This window comes from Lithobates pipiens, unplaced genomic scaffold (assembly GCF_037356315.1).
Source record: "Lithobates pipiens isolate NorthernLeopardFrog02 unplaced genomic scaffold, aLitPip1_a1.2 Scaffold_19, whole genome shotgun sequence".
In the NCBI taxonomy this organism is placed as follows: domain Eukaryota; kingdom Metazoa; phylum Chordata; class Amphibia; order Anura; family Ranidae; genus Lithobates; species Lithobates pipiens.
Window position 1 is genome coordinate 279,339,279 of NW_027507764.1, and position 15,750 is coordinate 279,355,028.

The following is a 15,750-nucleotide window of genomic DNA, read 5'->3' on the forward strand; positions in this document are numbered from 1 at the left end:
GTGCTTTGTTCCTATAGGAACTACCAACCATTATGACTACCAGGCCGCCTTTGTCTGAATTGCATATCGCAATTGATGCATCATTCTGTAAATTACGCAAAGCAGCCTTTTCTAAGGAAGTAAGATTGTCACCACGAATCACATGGGTGGTAGAATCCCTAGCTAAACTAGCAAGATCTCGTTCAACACACTTTTGGAATTTGTCCATCCCAGCAGTGCAGGACTGTATAGGACAAAAGTCAGACGGTGTTTAAATTTAATTTTTTTGTAAACCCATATTAATGGTTGTGACAAAACGTCCCTACACTCCGCTTGAGTGCTTTTGTCGTATACCACTTCCTCCCCGTCTGAATATAGATATCAGATATTCCAACCACTCCCAAGCACAAAAAAAGACAAGACTTGTTTCACTACTGACATGGACTCTTTATTAGAACCAGAATACAGTCTTTTTATATACTTTTAACACAAGGGTTTAGATAACGAGGTAGGGATGGCTCCTGGATACTCCCCCCTCCCCTCTAGTAAATACTTAGCTGACAACTATATAATTAGCACGTTAATTAACACAAACAATAGGTGAAATACTCTGTGTCAAGCCAGACTAGACTCATTTACATTATAAAGGACAACAGAAAGATGACTGGAGTTGATATTAGCATCTAACAGTTTGTGTCCCAAAAGTATGATTCAGTCACTATTGCTAATATGGCATATACATAGCCAGAGTCTGTGTGCCTTGGGGGGACATGGACCTGAATCCAAAGTAACACTACCACAGGTGTTCCCAGGCATACAGCTCACAAAGAGCACAATTCCCCCAAATGCCAGGGACCATAATCACAAGGCAAGGGGCTGGCATTAAGTCCTTTCCAAAATACTCTGTCCCGGGTGAGTCTGTCACAATGGTGTCACCAGTAAAGAAATATGGGTGCCCTCCTCAACCAAATCTGTGATGTCCTTGGATATTCAGTGTTCCTGAAAAGAAAAGGTGTTAGGTGAGATAGGACTGGAGGCATCTCCTCTGTTAACTTCAGATGCAAAATAATGCTTCTTGATAGTGACATTTCGGATGAACCTGTTTATGTCCAACAAAGTGTTTAAAAAGATCAAAACGTTGAGTGGGACAAAAATTGAATCCTTTTGATAGGAGACATGTTTCCTCAGTTGTCAAAACACAGTGTGACACATTGAGCACACTCTATAATTCTTCTGTGCTTGCGGTCTGAGGGCATATGACCCCCCTCCTCCTCCTTTTTACTTGCCTCCTCTCCTTGTCTTTTTCCATCTCTTTTTCGGTTCTATTTTCTCTTCTCTCTATCCCCCATTTTTTGGAATGGCAGGTGTGCTCATATTTTGGCTTGTTCCTGGAGTGGTAGCCAATTCTATGTAATGATCAGAACTAGATATTGCATCTTCAGTTTCAGGATCTGAGAAACTGATCCTTTTCTTGGGGAGATATGGTCCTTGACCCCAAATGTGTCATTTTCTCATGCAACTTTGTCTAAATCAGCAAATTGTGACAGATGTTTGAGGGGTAGGATATCTTGTTGCAGTAATTTAATTTCCCTCTGGAGTTTGTCAATCTCCATGGTCTTGGACTCAATTATAAGACTTGTCACATTAAAAGAACATATGGATAGAACTTCAGTCCATTTTGTCTTTTATTTGAGTTTGCTGACCCTCCGTGGGTTGAGTGAGTGTGGCGTGTGGCATGTCTTTTATTCCTATTTTTGCATAATAAAAGGAGCTGTTTTTTTTTCTATGGAAGTGCCACTATCTTTTTATTTTCTGCCTTTCTCCCCATACTTTATGGTGGAGAGGGTGCACAGAATGCCATCTTACATAGTTACATAGTTAATAAGGTTGAATAAAGACACCAATCTATCAATTTCAACCTGAGTGTCTACAATTGTCCCTAAACTCAAGGAGCCCATAATCCAAGGTCCCCATTCATATACTAGGCCCAATTTTTGACAGAAGCCAATTAGCCTACCTGCATGTCTTTGGATTGCAGGAGGAAACCAGAGTACCCGGAGGAAACCCACGCAGGCACAGGGAGAACATGCAAACTCCAGGCAGGTAGTGTCGTGGTTCGTGATTCGAACCAGCGACCATTCTGAATGCTAGATGAGAGTGCTAACCACTACTCCACTGTGCCACCCACAATCTACCAGAGGACCTGTGTGTTCTCCATCTCGCACCTTTATTCTGCATCTACTGCACTTTCGTGATTGGGACCTGGTCCTTCGAGAAGCAGGAAAACTGAAGGAATTGACCTATGATTTTCCGGTATTATTCGGTGGAGACATACCATTCTCCGATGGTCCTTTGACCATGTCAAGGTAACCCTGCGCCGCAAAGGCCTCAAATATAGCATGCTCTTCCCTGCACACCTTCGGGTGCAACATCGTACAATTTTTACATTCTCCAGAGGAGGCTTCCAAATGGATTTAGACTATCCAGGCCGTGAGTTCTGCCTGATGGATAGAAGTGTGCTTTTTTTATCCTCCTTTAAACCGTGCTATTGTCCTGCCTCTGAATGCCTACCACTACATCATATAGTGCCCTTTCTTTATTTGTGATCTCCAAATTTTCTGTGTAACTTTTGCACCTGATGGGTTTGACTGCCGGGCATAGCACCTGCCAGTACTTTCAACTAGCATACTAGGGGCTTGAGTTAGCTGGTGCCTGGTCCTCATTAGAGATGGGCCGAATGACCCCCTGTTCATTTGGAACCGAATAATGAACCCTATTTGGACCCGAACTGGAAAATTTGGTGCTTGGGTGTTTAATTGTGTCTATGAAACCTACACCAAAAAATTTCTTCCAGGTGAAATGAACGCCCACAAAGCTAGGCAGCCTACACAGTCTTTCAGATATTCTAGATCCAGAAAGCACTAAATCAGCAACATCGGCCTCAGAGACTTGATAGCTGCTGCTAATTCAGGACTGATTAATTTTGATAAATGTCAGCCGGTCCACGGAGTCTGTAGACAGACACGCACGCTTATCTGTCACAAAATCTCCGGCAGCACTGAATACCCATTAGGAAAGCACAATGGATGAAGTACTGCCAAGCAGCTCTATTTCGTTCTGGGCAAATTCTGGCCAGTGGTCTACTCTTATGACCCAGTAACCCAGTGGATCGTCAACTGGAAAGCTCTCCATATATTTTTTTCACCCCTAGATAATCTACCTGTCAGAAACCATGAAACAGACTGAGAAGTACAATCAAATCACACTTATTAATAAAAATAAAAAAGTAAATAGAAAAAAGTGTAGTCAGCCAGTCCAAAGTTCATTACCAGATCAGATAATCAGCCAGGCCAGAAGTCAGGGATCCAAGAAGAGCAACTGCAAGCAGGATAAGAAGCCAGGAGGGATGTCAGCAAGCCAGCCTTGAAACAAACAGCAGGAAATGGTTCCTTGTGATGTGACCAATGCGAAGGCAAAGGAAAAAGTGAGCTAGAAGGCTTTAAATAGGCAGGTCAGAGGAGCATCATCGGGAACAGCTGGCAATTAGCTGACAGCTGCGCAGCCAGCCCAGAGGAGGAAGGGCTAAGCCAGCCCTGACAGTACCCCCTCAATGACCCCTCTCCCTCGGAGGGCCACCAGGCTTGAGGGGAAATCATATATGGAACTCACGGAGGAGGACAGGGGCATGTACGTCCGAGGATGAAACCCAGGAGCGTTCCTCCGGACCGTACCCCTTCCAATGCACCAGGTACTGTATGTGCCCACGGAACCTACAGGAGTCAACAATGGATTGTACCTCATACTCCTCATGGTTCTCAACCTGAGAAGGGTGAGGACGTGGCACCGAGGTGGTAAATTGGTTACAGACCAACGGTTTCAATAAGGAGACATGAAACACATTTGAGAAGCGCATACTAGGAGGAAGGTTCAACGTTGTCGTTGACGATAATATCTGTCTTTTGGCATGCAGTACTGAGGTCCACCAGCAGGTGTCTCCTGGAAGTTTCGAACTGTCAGGAGAGCTTTTCCCTGCTGTTATGTCATCTTTGGGCTGCAGTACTGGCGTCCACCAGCGGATGGATCCTGGCAGTGTGGAGCAGACAGCACCTCCTGCAATCAGGTGTCACTTGAGGCCAATCACAGGCCTATAAATAGCTGGCAAACATTCACATGTTTGCCATGGTAGTGTCCTTGTGCCCTGACCTGCTGCTTGTGCTCCTGATCCTGAGCCTGATTCTGAACCTGTTCCTGAGCCCTGAGCCCTGAACCTGTGACCCATGTTTCTGATCCCGTTTCCCTGTCCTGGTCTCTACCTTGTCCCACCTGTTACCATCATCCCTGCCCTGCAGTCTTATCCATCCATCCTCTCCCTGTCCTGTGTTCCTACCTCATCTGCTGATCTCCCAGTGTATGACCTTGGCCTGGCTTGTGTCTCTGATTCTGGACTGCCCTGTGTTTATCTACTGATCCTCTGTGCATGACCCTGGCCTGCCTATATTTTACAATCTTGGTATTTCCCATTTATTGTACATATCTGTCTGTTATTTGGGGGTCTCTGTTAGTTGATTTATTGCACTGTGTGGTTGTATTTATATTCACTTTCCTTAATAAATCATATTTCACTTACACACGTTTTGGGTTTCCTCTGTTGCAGTCCACACAGTTCTGGTCTTGTCTGATACATTACAAACGCCTAAGCTACTGGGTTAATCCTGTGAAGGATACGGAAAGGCCCAATAAACCGAGGTGCAAACTTCAGTGAAGGAACACGAAGCCGGAGGTTGCGAGATGACAGCCAAACCCTGTCCCCAACCTGGTAGGAAGGCGCAGGCAGGCATCTGCGGTCAGCATGGAGTCTGTACCTATCATTAGCATGACGCAAAGCGTCCTGGACTTGTACCCAAGTGGAACGAAGACCATGGAGATGCTCCTCTAATGCAGGAATACTCTGCGGAACAAACGAGTGAGGCAACATGGAAGGTTGAAAACCATAATTCACCATAATTCACCATAAATGGAGACAATCGGGAGGCAGAATTCAAGGCACTGTTGTGAGCAAACTCTGCCCAAGGTAATAGGTCAGACCAGTTATTATGATGGTCAGAAATATAGCAACGTAGGAATTGCTCCAAGGACTGATTGGCTCGTTCTGCGGCCCCATTAGACTGCAGGTGATACGCAGAAGAGAACGCAAGCTGGATTCCCAACTGTGCACAAAAGGCTCGCCAGAACCGGGAGACAAACTGACTGCCCCTATCCGAGACAATCGCCTTGGGTAGCCCATGTAAGCCAAAGATCTCCCGAGCAAAAATGGAAGCCAGTTCCTTAGAGGTGGGCAACTTCTTAAGTGGAATACAATGACACATCTTTGAGATCCGGTCAACCACCATAAGGATAACAGTGTTGCCTTGGGAGTTGGGCAACTCCACAATGAAATCCATAGACAGGTGAGTCCAGGGCCTCTCTCCATTGGGTATGGGTTGTGGGAGGCACACTGGAAGGTGTCATGGAGTCTTACTCTGAGCACACACTGGACAGGCAGCTACGAAGGCAGTAACATCAGCCATAGACTAGGCCACCAGAATTGTTGGGAGATGGCCCAAATGAGTTGATTCTTTCCAGGATGGCCAGCTGCCTTGGGAGAATGGTAAGTCTGGAGCACAGCAGTACGGAGACTCTCTGGGACAAAGCAGCGGTCACAAGGTTTATCAGGAGGAGCATGGACTTGAGCAGCAAGAATTTTGTCACCCAAAGGAGAAGTAAGACTGGTGCGAACCATAGCCAAGATACGATCAGGAGGAATCATAGGAACCGGACTTGGAAGTGGAGGAAAATTGTCGTGACAAGGCATCAGCCCTTACATTCTTAGTACCGGGTAAGAATGAGACAATGTAATTAAAGCTTGACAAGAAAAGAGCCCTTCGTGCCCTTCTGGGAGAGAGTCGCTTAGCCTCAGACAATGCAAGATTCTTATGGTCAGTAAGAATAAGCACGGGCACAGTGGTACCTTCAAGGAGATGTCTCCATTCTTTCAGGGCTAAAATGATTGCCAACAGCTCTCTGTCACCAATCTCATAATTGCACTCAGCAGGTGACAATTTCTTGGAAAAGTAGCCACAGGGATGCATAGTGCTCTCAGAGTTAGGACGTTGAGACAGAAGGTCGCCAACTCCAGTCTCAGAAGCATCAACTTCTAGAATAAAAGGCAACGTAGGATCAGGATGTGCCAACACAGGAGCATAAACAAAGGCAGCCTTGAGAGTCTCAAAGGCCTTAATGGACTCCGGAGACCAACTCTGTGGGTTACCGTCCTTTCTGGTCATATCAGTCAGAGGCTTGAGCAGAGAAAAGAAGTTAAGAATAAACTTCCGATAGTAGTTGGCAAAGCCCAGGAAACGCTGCAGAGGACGTAAACCAACGGGTCGAGGCCACTGTAGGACTGCCGACAGTTTCTCTGGGTCCATCAAAAAACCAGCAGTGGAAATTACATAGCCCAGGAATGTAACCTGTTCACGATGGAACTCGCACTTCTCCCGTTTACAATAGAGGTTGTTCTCTCATAGTTTCTGAAGTACACTACAGACTTCTGTGTGGTGACTCTCCAGGGACTTGGAAAATATGAGGATATCATCGAGATAAACCACCACACACAATTGCAACAAATCTTGGAGGACATCGTTAAAAAAATCCTGGAAAACTGCCGGGGCGTTACAAGGGCCAAAAGGCATTACCAGGTATTCATAATGGCCTGTTCTGGTATTAAACGCAGTTTTCCACTCGTCGCCCTCCTTAATGCGCAGCAGATTTTATGCCCCTCTCAGGTCAAGCTTTGTGAAAACCGTTGCTCCCTTGAGGCGGTCAAATAACTCTGTAATCAATGGAATCGGGTAGGAATTCTTAATCGAGACACGATTGAGACCCCTATAATCTATACAAGGTCTCAGTTCACCGCTCTTCTTTTTCACGAAGAAGAAACCAGCACCAGCAGGAGACGAGGACATGAGGATAAAACCTTGAGAAAGTGCGTCGTACTCCTCCATGGCCTTATCCTCCAAGACCGACAAAGGGTAAACTCAGCCACGAGGAGGTATGGCACCAGGTTGAAGGTCAATTGCGCAATCCTAAGGCCGGTGTGGAGGCAAACATGCTTCACACATCGCCAAAATCACGGTACTCCTCCAGCAGGGAGGGGAGTAAAGCGGTGCACAGGACCTTGGATACCTTCAGGAAGCATGTCTCACGGCATTGTGGTGACCAGGAAAGAACCTCAGCACAGAGCCAATCAAAATAGGGTTTGTGCCTCTGTAACCAATGATAACCAATAACCAGTGGAAATTTGGGTGAGGAAATAACTTGGAATTTGATTATCTCATGGTGAGCCCCCACAGCCATGGACAACGGAACCGTATCATCAGTCACATGGGCAGGCTGTAAAGGTCTCCCGTCAAGAGCCTCAATGGCAAGTGGAGTGTCACACAGCTGCAGCGGAATCGAGTTCTGCGAAACAAATGCAGCATCAATGAACAGGCCTGCAGCCTCAGAGTAGTTTAGAGCCTGCATCTCGATGGACAACTCAGCCCAAGAAAGGGCAACCAAAACCAGGGGCTTATCCTTCCGGATAACTGGGGACGAAACAACGCCACCTAAGGTCTTTACATGACAGGACCTCAAGGTTCGGGCGTTCCCTGGACGGGTAGGACAAGACTTCAAAAAGTGACCTGCCTGGCCACAATAAAGGCACAATCTCTCCCTCCTCATAAAGGCTCTCTCATCCGCAGAGATACGCGTGAAAACCCATGTGCATGGGTTCATCTTCACTGACCAACTCGGTACGAGGAGGCATGGGAGGTGAGGGAGGCATGGGTGGGACTACAAAGCTCAGAGGCAAACGTACAGGAGGCTTCCGCAAGCGCTCCTTAAGAGAAAGTCTTTCTCAGAGTCTGGAGTCAATGAGGATGGCAAACGAGATCAAGCTCTCCAGCTCAGTGGGTATATTTCGGGCTGCTATCTCATCCTTGATGTAATCTGAGAGACCATGAGAAAAAGCAGCCACGAGGACCTCATTGTTCCAAGCAACCTCTGCTGCCAGAGTACGGAATTCAATGGCGTAGTCCGCAACCGTTCTCGTACTCTGATGGACATGAGGCACTTGGCAGCAGAAGCGGAGCATGCGGCAATGTCAAAAACCCTTTTAAAGGAGGCCACAAACATAGGGTAACTCAAGACAACAGGTTTTTGCGTCTCCCATAGAGGGTTAGCCCAGGCCAAGGCTCTCTCAGAAAGCAAAGCTATCACGAAACCTACTTTGCTTCTGTCCGTGGGAAACGCCTGGGGCAGCATTTCGAAGTATATCTCAACCTGATTGAGAAACCCTCTGCATGAACTGGATCGCCCCCAATCGTAATACTCGAGGCGGGTGCCTGCACAGAGACTGGCGCAGCATTGGGGATGGCCTGCGACTCAGGTTGTACCGGAGCAGCCACTGTGGGGTGTTTCAGGTGAGCTGTGCGATCCAGGAGCATTTGTAACGCCAAGACAAACTGATCCATGCGGTGATCTTGCTCATTCAATCTGGAAAAAATATTACCAACAAGTGGATTGACTATCTTCTGAATTCATGGCCTTTGTGTACTGTCAGAAACCATGAAACAGACTGAGACAGAAGTACAAACAAATCACACTTGTTTATTAATAAAAATAAAAAGGTAAATAGAAAAAAGCGTAGTCAAGCATAGCTAGAGTCCAGTAGCCAGATCGGGTAGTCAGCCAGTCCAAAGTTCATTAACTAGATCGGGTAATCGGCCAGGCCAGAAGTCAGGGATCCAAGGAGAGCAACTGCAAGCAGGATAAGAAGCCAGGAGGGATGTCAGCAAGCTAGTCTTGAAACAAACAGCAGGAGATGGTTCCTTATGATGTGACCAACGCGAAGGCAAAGGAAAAAGTGAGCTAGAAGGCTTTAAAAAGGCAGGTCAGACGAGCATCATCGGGAACAGCTGGTAACTGTGGAAAGAGAATAGAGCTGGCAATTAGCCGACAGCTGAGTGGCCACCCCAGAGCAGGAAGGGCTAAGCCAGCCCTGACACTACCAACATATGATGAAGACACTGCCAATGGGATGTAGCAGCTGACAGCCTTGGCTGCAGAGCAGTAAAAAAACATTTGAAAGGCATCACTGAGGCAACCCCCTTCTCCACTGCTCCTCTCTTGACCAACAGAAGCAACAAAATTATTGATCAACTGCTTACCCCCTTTATCTGAGCAGGGAAGGTCCCTCCATTGACAAAAACCACTGTGTAGCTCTCTGTCTTTGGGAGGCTTAGCCCTTCCTAATTTTAGATATTACTGGGCAGCAGTTTTGGCTACTGTGTGATTAGTGGTTTGCCTAGCTGCAGGGCATCCCAGTGGTCAACTCTGAAGCAGTACTTTTAAGTTCCTATGCCAAACTCAGTAATGTGGTTTTCCATGGGCCTTAATATAACACTGGCATCACAACCCCAATGTACACTACGATTAGGGTTTGGCAACAGGTGGCTAATTTTATGGGCGATCCTATTATTTCACCCCATACACGGCTTTGAGGTAACCCCTCTCTCCCACATCTTAAATCAATTCTGGATCCCGTGGTATGGGCAAGATTTGGAATTACAGAAAGGAGAAAAACCCCCAATAGAATGGGTCTTTATAAGTGACTGAAAATAGCTATTTATTCCAATGATAATTTCAGCTAGGGATAGATTAATTCAATTGAAGTTTTTGCACTGTGCATATTACACTCCGCAGACACTAGCCAATATTTACTGTACAGTTGACGATCACTGTCCTAGGTGTAGAACAGAAGTAGGCACCTTCATACATATGGTCCGGTCCTGTCCTGCCCTTCAAACCTACTGGCAAGGGGTGGTGGAGGAGTTTGGTGCACTTTTAAATCAGCAGGTTCCTTAAGACCCAGCCTATTCTACTGCTGGGTGTGAGTACTCAGTTGAAGTTTTAATTATAAATATATATATATTATATAATTTTTTTTTCTATTTATTTTTTATTGCCATTCAAACACCATCGTTCGCCAATGGCACTGATGGACTGCCACCGACAAAACTTTGGTCCCTCTGCATCTGGGAGTGCTAGGGATCTACAGGCACTGCTGTAAAACAGTGCAGAACTCCTCAGGGCGGTGAGTCCAGCGGGTTAGAACCCCTCAGTCAGCGGCAGCAAGGAGTATGGGACTGTCACTGTCCTAAGTCCCCTTCGGGTGGCAGACAGGACAGGGTAGGGTCAGCATGGCTTCAGAAACTGGTGTTTCTTCCCCCGAAATCCAGGCAATTGCAACTAGGTCACCTGCGGACTGCGCGGTCCCTATGGACACCCTGATGGCGGTCCTCAATTCGTTCGTTGCCAAGATAGAGGCGTGCATGGGAAGAAAGGTGCTAAAAAGCGGCCCCTGCCCCCCGTCCTCTGGGGAGAGCTCTGACGCAGACTTGGGTCCTGCTGAGGCCGGTGACCCCTGCTCTGTCTTGTCAGATGACGCTGACCAGGACCGTTCGGATAGTGAGGATGAGTCCCCATCTGGGTCCGTGCGTGACAAAGCGCTTGTTGGAGCACTTATCACAGTGTGCGTGATACCCTGAAGATTCAGGAGCCAGCGGATCCTTCTGCTGATGTACCAGTCCATTTTGGGTCCCGCAAGCCAGCACGTTCACTTAAGGTGTTCCTGTATCTGACTTATTTTGACAAGTTCATTTACAAGGAATGGGGTCGCCCGCAGCGGACCTTTTCGTCCCCAAATACATGGCGGTGCATTACCCTGTTGAGGAAAGCCTTCTCAAGAAATGGTCGGCTCCTCCGGTCCTGGACCCCCCAGTATCCAGGTTAAATAAAGTAACCACGATCCCGGTTGAGGGGATTCAAAGATCCCACGGACAGGAAGGCCGAGGCGGTGGCTCGTTCCTTGTTTTATGGTTGTGCGGTCAGCCGTGCAACCTGTAATGGCATCCGCACTCGTGTCGCAGACACTGACTGACTGGGCAAAACGTTTGCACAGCGAATTGGGAGAGCAACAGGCCTCCCCTGTCTGCGAGGAACTAGCAAACCAACTAGTGCAAGGCCTTAAGTACATCTGTGATGTGGCCCTGGGTACTCTTCCTCTGTTATCCAGGGCCTCAGTGTCAGCTGTGGTGCTGAGGTGCCTGATTTGGCTAAAATGCTGGTCTGCTGACCAGGCATCCAAAAAAGCCCTGACGGACCTTCCTTTCCTGGGCGACCGGCTCTTTGGAGCCTCGTTAGATGACATTTATTAAAAATGCCACTGGTGGTAAGAGTACACTACTCCCACAGGCCAGGAAAGCTAAGGAGCCACGCCGTAGGCAAGGGCCCTCTTTTTCCGCTCACAAACAGCTTTTTCGTCTGCCCGGAGCTTCAAAGAAATGTCCCCAGCCCGACAGGACGCCCACAGACGGTCAGAAACGTCCCTGGAACCGCAAGCCTAACAAGCCTCCGAATAAAAGTGCTACCGCATGAAGGTTTGCCCCCACCTGTGTCTCGGGTGGGGGGTCGCCTTCGGGAGTTTGCAGCCCGGTGGTCCTCCCGGTTATCCGACCAATGGGTCTGCAATCTGATTGGGTCGGCCACCATTTCCAGGTGGATAAGACAGATTGTAGTCCAAGCCTACGCCTTGAAGGGGCAGGTGCCCCCCTTTCCGGTTATGGCCCACTCCACAATGGCAATCGTAATGCATTGGGCCTTTCAACACCAAGCGTCAGTCGCTCAGGTGTGTAAGGCGGCGACCTGGTCGTCTGTCCATACGTTTAACAAGTTCTACAAGGTAGACGTCAGTGCATCGGCGGATGCCTGTTTTGGCCATTATTTTCCTGGTTTTTCGAAAAAAAATCTGTATTGTTATGTTAATACTCTGCTGCATTACTTCCGCAGTTGGTTGCGGTCTTTGGGATCACTCCTGTTGAGGATACCTGGTTATTTGGTGGTGTTTTTTTCCACGCACTGCTGTTTTTTTGTGGGTTTAGTTTCACTAGTTCCCACTTGCCATGGTGGATGAAGTTTTTATGCTGTTTTTCCCACCCCTCGTTTGGCACTGCTTGGGGATGTCCCATTTTGTTACAGAGAGGAGCTGTTTTGGTCGGTGAGTATAAGAGAAAATAGGATTTTTTGTACTCACCGTAAAATCCTTTTCTCTGTAATTCACCGACCGACACAGCACCTGCCCCTCCCTTTTTTTTCTCTTTACATTATACTGCTTGTTGACGTACTGAGGCTGCTAGGGCAGACTGTGGGAATGGTAGCCTAGGGCAGTGTTTCTCAACTCCAGTCCTCAAGGTGCCCCAGCAGGTCATGTTTTCAGGATTTCCTTCAGATAAAACGGCTGTGGTAATTACTAAGAGAGTGAAACTGATCAAATCACCTGTGCAAAATAATGGGAATCCTGAAAACATGCCCTGTTGGGGCACCTTGAGGACTGGAGTTAAGAAACACTGGCCTAGGGCCCTCCCCCAGGGTGGAACTAAAAGTTCTGAAGTGTTGTATTACAACTTTGCCTAGTAATCCCCAGTGAGGAGGAAGGGCTAAGCCAGCCCTGTCAGAAATAAGGTGAAATAAAATAACCCAAGGATCAAACTGGATTGTATCTTTTTGTATTATAGATACCATATTAACTGCTTGACAATCAGCCGCCGTCATTATACTGTGGCAGATCAGCACAATCCCACGACCGGTCATAGCTATACGTTGGCTCCTTTAAGTGGGATAGCAGGTGCACGCTCTGCCATATTGTGGGGGTGCCAATGCTTGTAGCCAATGGTTGCGATGACCACTGGCCACGAGTGATCGTAGGCACGATAGGCAGAACAGGGACGCGTGTGTGTGTAAACACACAAATCCCTGTTCTGTTCTGTGAGGAGAGACAGGTTGTGAGTTCCTAATAACTAGGAACCACGATCTGTCATCCCCTCTAGTCAGTCCCCTCCCCTACAGTTAGAACACACAGCCAGGGAACACAGTTAACCCCTTGGTCACCCCCCTAGTGTTAACCCCTTCCCTGCCAGTTGCATATAATAATGCATTTTTATAGCACTGGTTACTGTATAATTGTCCCAAAAATGTGGCAAAAATGTCAGATGAGTCCGCCATAATGTTGCAGTCATAATAAAAATCGCAGATCGCCGCCATTACTAGTAAAAAAAATTATAAAAATGCCATAAATCTGTCAACTATTTTGTAGACGCTATAACTTTTGCGCAAACCAATCAATATACACTTATTGCAATTTTTATTACCAAAAATATGTAGAAGAATACATATCGGCCTAAACTGAGAAAAAAAATTAGCTTTTTAAAAAAAAAAATAGAAAAATGGGGATATTTATTATAGCAAAAAGTACAAAATATGTGTTTTTTTTTTTTTTTTTTTTTCAAAACTGACGCTCTTATTTTTTTTTATTTTTTTTATAGTGCAAACAATAAAAAACACAGAGATGATCAAATACCATCAAAAGAAAGCTCTATTTGTGGGAAAAAAATGAAAAAATAGTACAGTGAAAACTTAATAAATACCTAAATTTCATAAGAATTCATGGAAAAATAAAACATATTAGATTAATAGTAGCAATAAAAATAAAATTAAAAAAATATATATATTAGTGATAATAAAAAAATTGGTGATAAGAGTGAAATAATAATGTAAAAATAAAAAGTGTTCAATCTTCTGTGCAACCAAAAAAAAAACAAGGATCGTGACCACCACCACACAAAGGCAAGCAATTTCATGCCACAAGTCAATCTCCACAGCACCTCCTCAGACCATGATCACAGTAGGCTCCCTTATTGAATGAAATGGGCCGGGAACGTCAACAGCAGCCCCTGAAGCAGAAAGGCAGTACTCAGGATCCCAGGGAAATGGAAATAAGAATCACCATAGCATTATTTTGTATAACAAATTTAATAAAAGTAAAGAAATACACAAGACCTGGAAGCTGTTAAACCAAATAAAGGAAATAAGCATAAGGCACCTAAATGAAGGCATTGAAATGTTGGAAAAACGTAAGGATATTATCATACGACCAGCGGATAAAGGGGGAGGTGTTGTAATACTCTCCAAGGATTTTTACCATGACCAGATTATGGATATGTTATTGGATACAGTAACTTAGAAGAAATTGGGGGAAAAAAACTCTACATCACCGTATAGAGATCTATAGAAAGGCTGATAAACATGGGATCCAATGCAGGAGTGTTAACAAGTAAAGAGAGAAGATATCTGCCACCATCCAGCAGTCGGGTACCCACACTGTATACTTTGCCAAAAATCTATAAAGACCCAGTGAATCCACCTGCAAGGCCAATAGTAAACAATATAGACTCTGTTTCCTCTAGGTTGGGTCAGTACTTGGATAGATTTTTGCAGAAAAGTGTACAATGTCCCCGATCCTACTTGCGGGATACAAAAAGTTTTTTTTAATTATCTACAAAATGTGGATCTAGTAGATGAAGAACAAATCCTCTTAGTGACGGCAGATGTATCATCACTATACTCAATAATTCAGCATCATGATGCTCTTTTGGCTCTGAACTGGGCCTTAAGTAGAATAGATGACCTCCCACATAACAAAAAAGTATTTTTAAGAAATTCTTTGGATTTTTGTCTTAAAAACGAATTATTTTTGTTATTACGATTTCTACTCACATCAACGAGGTGTTGCGATGGGCGCTATATTTGTACCCAACATTGCCAATCTATTCATGGCAGAGTGGGAAGATCAGGTCATAGTAAACAGCCACCTAAACTCGTCTTCTACAAATGTTTTATAGACTATCTCTTCTTTATTTGGGCCGGCACAGAGAGAAATGTGGAGATATTTATACAGTGCCTTAATACAAATGACAATAACATCAGGTTAACCTCCGAATGGCATGAAAAATAAATCAATTTTCTTGATGTCAAGATCTATAGAAAGAATGACAAATTGGAAACTATGGTGTATTTTAAGAAAACAGACAGGAACAGCTATCTCCCGACATCAAGTGAGCATCACCCTCAATGGCTGAAAAACATACCGAAGGGACAGATCATGAGGGTTTGGAGAAATTGTTTTGAACATGACAATTATATTACACAGGCCAATATATTGCAGGAAAGGTTTGTCACCTGAGGATACAACTCCAACTTGTTAGAGATGGTTGAGGAAATAGGGGATATCCCAAGATCAACGTGTCTAGAAGAAAAAACGGTGATTGTTCCTTCAAATGCAGCGATGAAGAATATCCAGAGTAAAGAATGGGGCTTCATCTCAGATTTCCATGCTCAATACAGGGAAGTGGAAGCCATCTTCAGGCAGCATTGGTATGTATTGTTGCTGGATAAGTGTCCACCAACTTTCTGGGATCAGATTGGCTTTTTTGCATGCAGAAAGTGCAAAGCCTGCAGAGAAGTTTCCAGAGCGTTGGGAAATTACCTTTCAGGTAAAGGATGAAAGTCTTCACAATCAATCAATTCATCACGTGCAATAGCATTCATGTAGTCTATGCATTAAGGTGCCCGTGTGGGCTCATTTACATTGGACGTATAACATATCCATAACATCAAAATTGGTTTTAAAGACCACAATGTTTCATTGCATTTTAAATTCAAACATGATATGGATGCAATTGGTTTGGAATTCTGGGGGGTTGAACAAATCCAACTGCATTGGAGAGGGATCAATATTATCCGTGAACTAAAAGTGAAACTCAATGGATCTATTTGGTAGACGTATTGGCGCCCAGAGGC

General features: G+C 45.4%; 1 protein-coding gene across 4 annotated transcripts in view; it reads left to right on the forward strand.

The window, feature by feature from the left end:
- Window positions 1-15,750, forward strand: part of MSANTD3 (Myb/SANT DNA binding domain containing 3) — a 1,118,007-nt gene that overhangs the window by 227,254 nt on the left and 875,003 nt on the right. The window lies entirely within an intron of this gene.